We start from the raw sequence: 12,682 nt of genomic DNA, 5'->3' as shown, positions 1-12,682 counted from the left end.
ACATCACACACATCCATGCCCGAGGCAGGATTCGAACCTGTGACCGTAGCGGTCGTGCGGTTCCAGACTGAAGCGCCACAGAAAAAGTGGAAGGAGGCTGTAATAGTGGGATAGAATGAAGGAGACTGTCGCTGCGACAAAGGAGGCAATGAGAGTGAAACACAGAGAGATAACGACAATAGTAGGATAGAACGAAGGAGACTGTCGCTGCGACAAAGGAGGCAATGAGAGTGAAACACAGAGAGATAACGACAATGAGTTGTCCTTAATGAGTGAGTGAGGAAGCACAACTTCGAGTGGAGGAGTATGAGCGACGTGCAGCTGTGGACTAATGGGTGTGAATTACTTAGGGAGCTTGTGGGAGTTTGAGATGAATTGCGTGTTACAAAAGACGCGAGTATTTTCGCCTGCCACAATTTTTGGGAAAATTTTTAAAGGTTCTGAGGAAGGTAGTATGAGGCAGCTGGTACCCCACATTCCAGTCAGAGTTTTTCAAATAACCAGAAACATATTCGCAGTATTTGTTCTCCGAGAGAGGAGCATTTTTCTGCTGGTTTCTCATTTTGATGGTTGTTTGTTGGTTAGTCCACGGGCATCGCCGATTACAAGAAAATTGATGTCCATCGTTGGGGGGAGATTTATTTTCTCCTCCCGTTATTTACTTCCTCATTAGCTGACCTCGCAGCCAACTGGTGATTCGGCGAGTGCGGGGCTGAAGAAAACAATGGGAGAACACGCCGGCGCATGACACTGGGGCCCCGGGCCGGGGGCCCGGCCTGCTGATTTACGACGGCGGCAGACATAGGCGCGAGTAATGGCGGCAAATTGGGGCCACGCCGGCGCCGCCCGTGACGTCACCACTGAGGTCGGCGCACTTGCTGCTACCGAGATAACGCCTCGGCCACGCGGTGCGAATCAGCGACATTTGGATACAATACGCACTCACATGGGAAACCACTCCACTTTCAAATTAAGACACGTGATCCACTGAGCAGATCCCATTTTTTAAGTGCGATTCTGGGATGTCTCCGGAATACCATTCTCTCTTTCCTATTGCTTTCCGTGTCGCACGGGGTGTCGCCACAGTCGTCGGTTAATGTAAGGGAATAAAGTCATATTAATCATCTGACTGTAAAATTGTATAATATTATTTCTGTGTCGCTCTGATGTGAAAAAAAACAAGTTACTAAAATTTTTATTATTCAGCGGCAAGTAGCGATATTAAAGTCACCGTCTGACAGAAACTAAATTTTTTTAATGTTATACACCCCATCTGAACAATTTTGAAATGTATTAAGAAACTACATTCATGCTCATAAATTAAGGATAATTGCAGAATGTGGTGCCACACAACGTGGCACTACACAAATCTGGCGCTAATAACATAGGCACATAGGGAACACACACGACACAGATCTGTAAGTTCACGGTATTGGTGATAAGTTGAGAAAACCGTCCCGAAACACATGTGCTACAAAACGCCACTGTTTCCTGCGCATGTACCCCGACATCTATATGGGATATGATCACCATCCACACCTTCACAGGCCGCACAACGGGTTGGCATACTCTAGATCAGGTGGTCGAGCAGCTGCTGGTGTATAGCATCCCATTTTTGCAACAGTGCCTGTCGGAGCTCCGGAAATGTCGTAGGGGTTTGAAGCCGTGCACCGATACGTCGACCGAGAACTTCCTAGACGTGCTCGATGGGGTTTAGGTCTGGAGAACAGGCACGCCACTCCATTCGCCTGATATCTTCTGTTTCAAGGTACTCCTCCACGATGGCAGCTCGTTGGGGCCGCGCGTTATCATCCATCAGGAGGAAGGTGGGACCCACTGAGCCCCTGAAAAGGTGGACATACTGGTGTAAAATGATGTCCCGACACACCTGACCTGTTCCAGTTCCTCTGTCAAAGACATGCAGGGGTGTAAGTGGACCAATCGGAATCCCACCCCACACCATCAAACCACGACCTCCATACAGGTCCCTTTCAAGGACATTAAGGGGTTGGTATGTGGTTCCCGGTTCACGCCTGATGGACACCCAGCGAGAATCACTGTTGAGACTATACCTGAACCCGTCCGTGAACATAACCTGGGACCACTGTTCCAATGACCACGTACTGTGTTCTTGACACCAGGCTTTACGGGCTCTCCTGTGACCAGGGGTCAGTGGAATGCACTTTGCAGATCTCCGGGCGAATAAACCATGTCTGTTCTGTCGTCTGTAGACTGTGTGTCTGGAGACAACTGTTTCAGTGGCTGCGGAGAAGTCCCGAGCAAGGCTACCTGCAGTACTCTGTGGCTGTCTGCGGGCACTCATGGTGAGATGTCGGTCTTCTTGTGGTGTTGTACACTGTGGATGTCCCGTACTGTAGCTCCAGGACACGTTTCCTGTCTGCTGGAATCGTTGTCATTATCTTCAGATCACACTGTACCACACAGAGGGCCCGTGCTACGACCTGCTGTTTTTGACTAGCCTCCAGTCGCCCTACTATTTTACCCCTCATAATGTCATGAATATACAGGGTTATTACAAATGATTGAAGCGATTTCACAGCTCTACAATAACTTTATTATTTGAGATATTTTCACAATGCTTTGCACACACATACGAAAACTCAAAAAGTTTTTTTAGGCATTCACAAATGTTCGATATGTGCCCCTTTAGTGATTCGGCAGACATCAAACCGATAATCAAGTTCCTCCCACACTCGGCGCAGCATGTCCCCATCAATGAGTTCGAAAGCATCGTTGATGCGAGCTGGCAGTTCTGGCACGTTTCTTGGTAGAGGAGGTTTAAACACTGAATCTTTCACATAACCCCACAGAAAGAAATCGCATGGGGTTAAGTCGGGAGAGCATGGAGGACATGACATCAACTGCTGATCATGATCTCCACCACGACCGATCTATCGGTTTTCCAATCTCCTGTTTAAGAAATGCCGAACATCATGATGGAAGTGCGGTGGAGCACCATCCTGTTGAAAGATGAAGTCGGCGCTGTCGGTCTCCAGTTGTGGCATGAGCCAATTTTCCAGCATGTCCAGATACACCTGTCCTGTAATGTTTTTTTCGCAGAAGAAAAAGGGGCCGTAAACTTTAAACCGTGAGATTGCACAAAACACGTTAACTTTTGGTGAATTGCGAATTTGCTGCACGAATGCGTGAGGATTCTCTACCACCCAGATTCGCACATTGTGTCTGTTCACTTCACCACTAAGAAAAAATGTTGCTTCATCACTGAAAACAAGTTTCGCACTGAACGCATCCTCTTCCATGAGCTGTTGCAACCGCGCCGAAAATTCAAAGCGTTTGACTTTGTCATCGGGTGTCAGGGCTTGTAGCAATTGTAAACGGTAAGGCTTCTGCTTTAGCCTTTTCCGTAAGATTTTCCAAACCGTCGGCTGTGGTACGTTTAGCTCCCTGCTTGCTTTATTCGTCGACTTCCGCGGGCTACGCGTGAAACTTGCCCTCACGCGTTCAACCGTTTCTTCGCTCACTGCAGGCCGACCCGTTGATTTCCCCTTACAGAGGCATCCAGAAGCTTTAAACTGCGCATACTATCGCCGAATCGAGTTGGCAGTTGGTGGATCTTTGTTGAACTTCGTCCTGAAGTGTCGTTGCACTGTTATGACTGACTGATGTGAGTGCATTTCAAGCACGACATACGCTTTCTCGGCTCTTGTCGCCATTTTGTCTCACTGCGCTCTCGAGCGCTCTGGCGGCAGAAACCTGAAGTGCGTCTTCAGCCGAACACAACTTTATGAGTTTTTCTACGTATCTGTAGTGTGTCGTGACCATATGTCAATGAATGGAGCTACAGTGAATTTATGAAATCGCTTCAATCATTTGTAATAGCCCTGTATGTTATTTGAGCCATTTTCAACACACGGCAACCATTAGCACGTCTGAAAGCGTCTGCACACTTACTCGCTGCGCCGTACTCTGACATGCACCAACACACCTCTGTGTATGTGGACTGCTGCGAGCGTCACCGTGCGACGACTGCGGGTAAGATGCACCGCACGGTCATACCCCGAGGAGATTTAAAACCGCAAACCACCCACCAGAGCGTTGTTTCGCCATGTATCATCATTATCCTTAATTTATGTGCATGTGGTAGAGTCTGTCTGTGAACTGGAGTGCGACCACCCGAATTCGCGTTTTCTCTAACCAAACACTTCACAAGGTGCAACTAGAGGTTGTTCCACAAGGTTCTCCCGCAGGGCGTCTTTTAGGCCGATGACGAGACAGTGCTCAGGCACCCCCGGAATGATTATTTTTCACTATATGTGGTAACAATATCCGGAATACAGAAATTAATAAGTAAGGTAACTAACGCAAGAAACGCACATGAAGACAATCTACGCAAATCGCCTCATGCATCACTGCACTGCTAGACAGGAAACAGATTTTTAGTTTTTCTACACGGCAAGTGAGGCCACTTCCCTACCACAAGCACTGTTCACTATCCAGTTTACACACAGACTATACACATCTCATAGTAAAATGTTCCGAATTCCTGTCTCTTGTATGCCTTGCACGACAGCTATTTCCTACACTTACGATGGCTGATGTTGAGTATGACTGAGCAATTTCTAATTTATTCGGTCTATGGTTGCAGTTCTCATGCGTCCTTCACGTAACTCATTTTCACGAAGGCTATGGCCATGTTGAATTATAGCAGTCTACGTTTAAGCATTGAAAAATAAAGGAGCAGACTACAAAAACTTCAACAACCATTAAATGAATTTCCACTAGTGCTGAAGCGGCCAAAACAAAAGAATTGTAATATATCGCTCTATAACAGTTTATCTGAACTAAAGTCGCACAACTACTTCCACTCCTTAAAAAACTGTACAAATTAAACAGACCCACTAATCAATTTTTTGTGTTACACACATCGACATAATAGAATTCAGATTGTATTACTATGAATTCCAGCTCTGTCCCAGGCCGAGAAGTATTCTCCTGGCCTCGTGCACATCTTTCTCCAGTACTACAATTGTTTTGAACAACCGAAACCCTTAAAGAGCTTTTTCCCTGACATATTAAATCTGTGTGCCGAACCGTGATTTGGACCCTGCAACTGCCAGCTTCTTTGCTTAATAGGTTTCGGCCATAAGCCATTAACAAGTCATGATTTTCCTTGGACCTTTGTCCCACTTCAACGCGTGGTCGGCTCTGTTACTATGGATTTGGCGATGTTAGTGTCGGAGGGTGGCCGGATGCCTTTCCTGCCGCCACCCTGTACCCCCCAGGACAAAATTAGTGTACCCCAGATGTCTGTGTCTAGTGTAAGCCATCAAATAGTTTTCAAATTTCTGAGAGTCGTGTAACAGAGGCGGGACATGGGGACTAGCCCGGTATTCACCTAGTGGGATGTGGAAAACCGCCTAAAAACCACATCCAGGCTGGCTGGCACACCGGCCCTCGTCCTTAATCCGCTGGGCGGATTCGATCCGGGGCTGGCGCGCGTATCCGAGTCCAGGAAGCAGCGCGTTAGCGCCCCCGGCTAACCCATTAACAAGTATCTGAAAAATAAAGGACCAAGAAGAAGTTGAAAGGTGCAGGAGCTGTTTGAAAAAAAAATAGTTAAACTGTGGATACGCTTTTTCTTATTGAAAAAACGTTCGTCGCATTCGAAATGAACCCACGATGCCGGCGGAAGAAACTTTTATGAAAGCCTAGTTTTGGTGTATACAACGACACCTATAATTTCGCTTGAAACATGTGGCCGATCACATCGTTATTCTTTCGGTCCTCATAACATCGCTCCTTTGCAAATGGATGTGATGTAAAAGAATCAGCATATTAAAATATGTTGCGCAAAAATTCACCAAGACGTTCCCGGAAATGAGCACTTGTATTTTCTCAGGTGCGTACGTATTTACCAACTACCATTTCAACTGAATGTTTGTACGTTTCGATTCGAGAGTAAAGTATTTCATCGAACCGGCACGATATACAAAAGGTCGTGCTGATCACATCGAAGAGATCACTGAAATATGATATACCCATGGTGCCTTCAGTCACCTGGAGGCTAATTAAACTAAACCCCCAGTATCCTCCAATCTGAGCCACTTTCTTACCGCTTTCAGTCTCGACGTCCACAAAACAGAAAAAACGGGATGACCTTTATAACTTGTAGATAGAGAGGTTAAGATTTACGTATGCATCACCTTTGCTGACAAGTGTATTTAAAAGGCTTACGTGGAATCCTTTTAAGGGGAACTGCTGATTTAGTCTTGATGAAAGGGAGCAAGTAAAGCTTCTGACCAGTTACTAAGGGATTACGTTATAAGAGACGTTAGCCCATAATGATAGTCGACCACGAAAGCAAACATTCGGCTACTAAGACGGAAAAGATGAGATGGCTGTTCTACAGGCACTTCTTTCACGCTATTGACTAATATTCCCCTCCTTTGATATTAAACTTACTGCGAAGTGGAGGATAAATGAACCGCAGTAGGCGCTCTGGCAGTTACCGGAGGGCAAAAACCGAGCATTATAAATGACGTCAGTCAAGTTTTATTTTAATCCATCAGCTACCTTAGCATCACAGACAACTCTGTCACCATTTAAGGATGAAGATCACCTGCGACGGATGATGTTCCTTGCATTAGCTCGTCTTAATACAAAGACTTCGTATCGTATCAAAGACAAGCACCGGACTAAGTGGTGTGTTCAAATCACCACCAGCACACCCAGATATAATATTTCTCTGATTATCCTAAATTGATCAAGGAGAATGTCTGATGGATCACTTGAAATTCACACGGATGATTTTCTTTTCAAGCCTCGTAATATTCGATTTACAGGCCCGCTTCTGTCGACCTACTTTATGCTAAAATATGCATCTCTGCTACACAAAGCGCACAATTTTTTTCTCAGATATTAATCTTTGTTATCCCGTGAAACATCATCTTATTCATTTTCTTCGCTATAGTATAAGCTTCAGTTTTTGTGAGCGCCTTAGAAGTATTCCAACATCCTATGTATTCCCACAACATAAGTTTTCTATGAACGTCTTTCCTAGTACATTCTTCTTTGAGTCTCTTCATTTCGTACTTTATCGGCTTATTGAAAAACTTTTTGTCAAATCACATTTAACTACTTCAAGATCTCTCTTCTCCGCTGTTACTATGGTCCTTTTTTTCCTTTCCCACAATGTTGTGTTTCGTAAATACAGATTCAGAAATATTTTTCCGCGGTGAAAATCAATGTCTGATAACTGTAAATATCTTTTCCAGAAGGAAGTCGTACTTACAAACATTATTCTGTTCTGATGTTTCCTAACTACCATTATCATGTGTCATTTTGTTTCCTTCCCCTACGCATTTCTCAATGCTGAGGTTTACAAAATTGTTACTTTCCCCTGTCCTAGCTCTGACGACTTTCAATCTTAGGAAAAATTCTGTGGTATGTAGCTTACATATGACTGACGGACAATGAGATTTTAAAGACTACATGTACGCCGTGGAACGGTAACGCTATCGTTCAGATATCAGATAAGTAAAACTGTAATATGAGTCGTACCATGTCTAGCATTAAGATTTCGTTCAAGCTCTCAACGAGTATGCCTTAACATTAGCAATACATTGCGAGATTGAAAACAAGAATTCGCTCCTTAGTTCGGTGGTCGAAAGAAGAATAAGTTGGACAAGTTAATCTAGTGGAGCGAGATAGTTACCAGTTACATTTGCCAAAGACAAAGCCGATTTTACTGAGAAAAGATACACGACGCTGTCTAGATCGCCTCATGTAAGATACGTACTACTCATTTTAAGTATAAATAAGAAAAAATATTAAATCAACTGGAGGCTTTATCAGTACATTTTTTTCTGAAGTATAGCATACGCTACTAGCAACAAAAATGTTTCAGTACTGTTATTATATAATAACTATTTCAATAAAAATTTATTTTTAATGTACGTTTTGTGAATTTTTAATGGGTCTGACAATACATGTAAAATATAAAACGAAAAACGCATGCACATATATTTTCATTGCTATTAAAAATTCACAATCACAGATTTTCAGGACTATCTGTGTGGGGTTACGAATACGAACGGGTTAGGAGAAATTGTTTTATACTTTTAAGTCGGACTTGAAAACGTGGCATGTTAAAAATTGGTTTTAAAATAAATTATTTTCTGATCTTTAGTTTAGTGTGCGAAATTTTTCAATCGATTTCAAGTATTTGGTGAGATTATAACAAAAACGTTGGTTTATTTCAGCTTCTCTTCACCTGAGTCAACCAGTACATTGTCTCTTCCTGCGTATATCCCGCGAAAAGACTACGAAGATAGAAAATGAGACAGATTCGAGCTTAACTCGAGGAATACCAGAAATCTTTTTCCCGCGAACTGTTCGCGACTGGGACAGGAAAAGGGAAAAATGAACATGGTACACAAAGTACCCTCCGCTACGCACCAGACAAAGCTGCATAATAACAAGTCGTAAAAAATACGGGCATACCAATGAAGTATGCTGGAGATGAATTTCAGGAAAACTGAATCGAGAGAAAAGCTAATGGCGCCGGATAAAAGCAAAATATAGACACAGACTCATCCAAAATATTTACAACACATGCATTTTCAAAGACACAAAGCGAAAACCACAGAATTTGGTTATAAAACCTGAAAACTATCCTGAACAGAGAAGAAGGAATCAGAATAACAGAAACAAGAAAGTAAAATATAAGAAAATTTCAGGCACTTCAATATATATGTGATAGCGTCGGACTAAATGACAATTAAGAGGGCATGGACATTCACGGAACGTCTGAAAACGCACCGTAAGTATTTATGGAAACCTCAAGAGAATGAACCTCTACACACTCACCAAATAGTTTAATTTCATGGAAAGGGGCCGAAGGGCAGGAATGGAGATCACGAAGTAGCTTGGTGAAATGAAACAAAGTACCTACCATTAACAAGGATTACACAAGAAAAAATATCGGGACACAGAAATTTTTCAATCTGAAATTCAACAATGGCAAGTTGAACAGGAGCAATCAATGGTATGCTGAACAAGAGAAGAGTCTGTGGAAGAAAGACAACTAGTTCTCGTGAAAACCTGATGAATAAATTTAGAGAACCTGACTTCGAAGAAAAGTGTGATAACTGTGCTTCTGCCTTTGTATATCACGAAGCCTGGGAATAAGGCACGAGGTATTACAGTACTTACAGAAACATGCAGAGCCGTTCTTTTTATTTATTTATTTATTTTTTTGCTCGCTTAGTACTAGAATAAGAAACAAAATCGCTAATACTGGTACGATAAACCCTACGCCTTGCACCGTGCATGCGTTGCGTAACATACAGGGTAATCAGAAATATCCTGTAAAGCGAGTAAGGGTATGGCAGGGTAGGCTGTGCTGAGAAATAATTGTTAAGAAAAAAGTCGATACGTTGCGACGTTTCTGAGTTAATTTGCATTAAAATTAGCCCATCAGGCCGTTGCTCGCACAAATTCAAGCGGCCCGCCAGAGACGGTATCCCTAAACGTGTTCTTCGTCTGGTTTCCAAACACCGAGCAAGAGAGCAATATAAAAAAACTGGACAAGGGTCGGTAGTGAGGATCGGTCCCCAGCCAAAAGCTGAGGAGTCTCGTGCGCTATCGTCTACGCTATGAGAACAACAAACAGTAATTTTAACTGGCGGGTTGCCTGAAGTTGCACGCGCGAAGGCCTGATGGCTAGCTTCAGTGCTAATAAATTCGGAAACGGCTCAAGATATGGATTTTTTTCGCGAACGATTATTTCTCAGCACAACTTACCCTGCAGCACGCTTACAAGCTTTTCGGACTGTTTCTGACCATCCTGTGTATTTACATGTACGAGAACGGAACATCAGCAACTACTTAGCACGTATACTAAAAAAAGAGTGAGAGTGAGAGAGAGAGAGAGAGAGAGAGAGAGAGAGAGAGAGAGAGAGAGAGAGCGCTCAGAGGTAGGTGAAAGAAATATAGGCACAGACAATGGCAATTTCTGACAACATTTCTCGAGCTGAACAGCCGTCTGGCAAAAAGCAGTTTACGTTCGCGAAGTACACCCACTCCATTTACCGCCACCGCCTACCACCATAGTATGGGGGTCTGAGGTTGGCCAAAAACTGACAGAAACCCGTTACCAACAAAATAAGTATTTTTTCGGTCGAGTCTGTTTGTGTTCACTTTTAAAGTACAGAGAGCAGTATTAACAAAATTTAGTAATTCTAGCAGTCAAAAATCATACAAATAAATAAGGTGATAGATAAATGACATGTTGGTCGAACCCCATCCATCAGCTCAAAATCTATTGCAATTTGTGTTGCACCCCAGTACTTTCTGCGTACAGGGTGCAGATTCATCTTAACAGAGTACAGATCCGCCGCGATTTTGGAAATTTGTGGTAAGTTCCAATGGAACCAAACCGCCGAGGTCATCGGTCCCTAGGCTTACACACTACTTTATCTAACTTAAACTAACTTACGCTAAGGACAACACGCAAACCCATGCCCGAGGGAGGACTCGGCCAGCTGCTGTGGCCGAGCGGTTCTAGGTGCTTCAGTCTGGAACCGCGCGACCGCTACGGTCGCAGATTCGAATCCTGCCTCGGGCATGGATGCGTGTGATGTCCTTAGGTTAGTTAGGTTTAAGTAGTTCTAAGTTCTAGGGGACTGATGACCTCACATGTTAAGTCCCATAGTGCTCAGAGCCATTTTGAACCATTTGAGCCGGCCGCGGTGGTCTCGCGGTTCTAGGCGCTCAGTCCGGAACCGCGCGACTGCTGCGGTCGCAGGTTCGAATCCTGCCTCGGGCATGGATGTGTGTGATGTCTTTAGGTGAGTTAGGTTTAAGTAGTTCTAAGTTCTAGGGGACTGATGACCACAGATGTTAAGTCCCATAGTGCTCAGAGCCATTTTGAACCATTTGAGGGACGACTAGAATCTCCGACGGGGCAGGAGCCACGCGAACCGTGGCAAGGCGCCCTAGACCGCACGGCTACCCCGGGCGGCGCACATCCACCTCAAATACTGCTCGCGATGCACACAGATTGTAGGACGTTACCAAAGTTGTGTCCTTCCCTTAATAAGTATTCCCATTTTAACACAAACTCGATTCTTCTCCCACGTTGCCGCTCTGTTAAAGCCTCACGAAGAAGAAAATGGGCGGAAACAGGGACAGTAGTCTGCAATACTGATAAAAGCTGACGCAGAATTGGGAACTTCGCTGCTGGCCTCAGCTGTTTCCCTGCGCGTTGATGATGGCGGTGCGTGGCGTCCGGTACGTAATCTCACAGCCCCAGCGCAGAGAAAAATAAAAATGAAAAACGCGGCGGAAACGATAACCGGCAAATGCCCGGCCCCGCAGCAGCCGACGCAGTGATTGCGCGCTCAGTCGAAAGTAATTGGCGCGTTAGTGAAGACAGATGCGTGGGTCGCCCCCTCTCCAAAATGAGAGTCATGGCTGCGCGGGAGTGTATTGCGAGCGCGTCGCCACAAATCAACGCCGCCTGCCAATAGTAAGTGGCCCGCAATCACAATACGTCACGCGCCGGCTAAACATATTATATACGCCACGCTCGCCCACTCTGTCTCCCGGACGCTCGCCATCATACGCGAAGCGGCGACCGGCACAGACGAGACGAGGTAATGTGAACGGAAAGCTCAATCAGACAACGAGGGTATCATTCTCTGGACAAACAGCACTGTGTACTTTCATCCTGATCGGTTCTAGTCCTCCACGACGGTATAAAACCGAAACCGCTATTTCACTCGTTACCTTATGCTTCAGATAGCAGCTCGATGTGGTGCTCCACGTGTAGTGCATTGCGTTAATGCCTGTTGACTTGAGTAGTAAAAGTGGCTACTGCAGTCTACCACAAGTAAGCATAGACTATGATAATTTTCCTAGTAGCTTTGGTCAACTAAGGTCGCACCTGCGTTACCTTACCTCATAGCGATAGCTTCAAAAATGGTTCAAATGGCTCTGAGCACTATGGGACTAAACTTCTAAGGTCATCAGTCCCCTAGAACTTGGAACTACTTAAACCTAACTAACGTAAACACATCACACACATCCATGCCCGAGACAGGATTCGAACCTGCGACCGTAGCGGTCGCGCGGTTCCAGACTGTAGCGCCTAGAACCGCTCGGCCACTCCGGCAGGCTTTCTACATAGTTATCCTCCGGTTTGTTACTTAAGAATAAACTGCGTTTATAACAGTACTGAAATTTTCGATGTTTCATTCAGGTTTTATTCGAAATTTGTTGATTTATAACGTGAAACAGAGGGTTCAAATGGCTGTGAGCACTATGGGACGTAACATCTGTGGTCATCAGTCCCCTAGAACTTAGAACTACTTAAACTTAACTAACCTAAGGACATCACACACATCCATGCCCGAAGCGGGATTCTAACCTGCGACCGTAGCCGTCGCGCGGTTCCAGACTGTAGCGCCTAGAACCGCTCGTCCACTCCGGCCGGCTTTCTACATAGTCATCCTCCGGTTTGTTACTTAAGAATAAACTGCCTTTATAACAGTACTGAAATTTTCGATGTTTCATTCAGGTTTTATTCGAAATTTGTTGATTTATAACGTGAAACAGAGGGATGTTATAGTAAAAATAAAGAAAACAATATAGATTTTTCATATAGCGCCAAAAAATGTAATTGCCCCGACAAAAAGTT

General features: G+C 44.5%; 1 protein-coding gene across 1 annotated transcript in view; it reads right to left on the bottom strand.

Moving 5' to 3' along the window:
• Positions 1 to 12,682, bottom strand: part of LOC124615300 (neural-cadherin-like) — an 874,915-nt gene that overhangs the window by 697,353 nt on the left and 164,880 nt on the right. The gene's annotated exons all lie outside the window — the stretch shown is intronic.

This window comes from Schistocerca americana, chromosome 5 (assembly GCF_021461395.2).
Source record: "Schistocerca americana isolate TAMUIC-IGC-003095 chromosome 5, iqSchAmer2.1, whole genome shotgun sequence".
NCBI classification, from domain to species: domain Eukaryota; kingdom Metazoa; phylum Arthropoda; class Insecta; order Orthoptera; family Acrididae; genus Schistocerca; species Schistocerca americana.
Note: the sequence above shows the minus strand (reverse complement) of the source record. Positions and strands in the feature narration are given on the sequence as shown.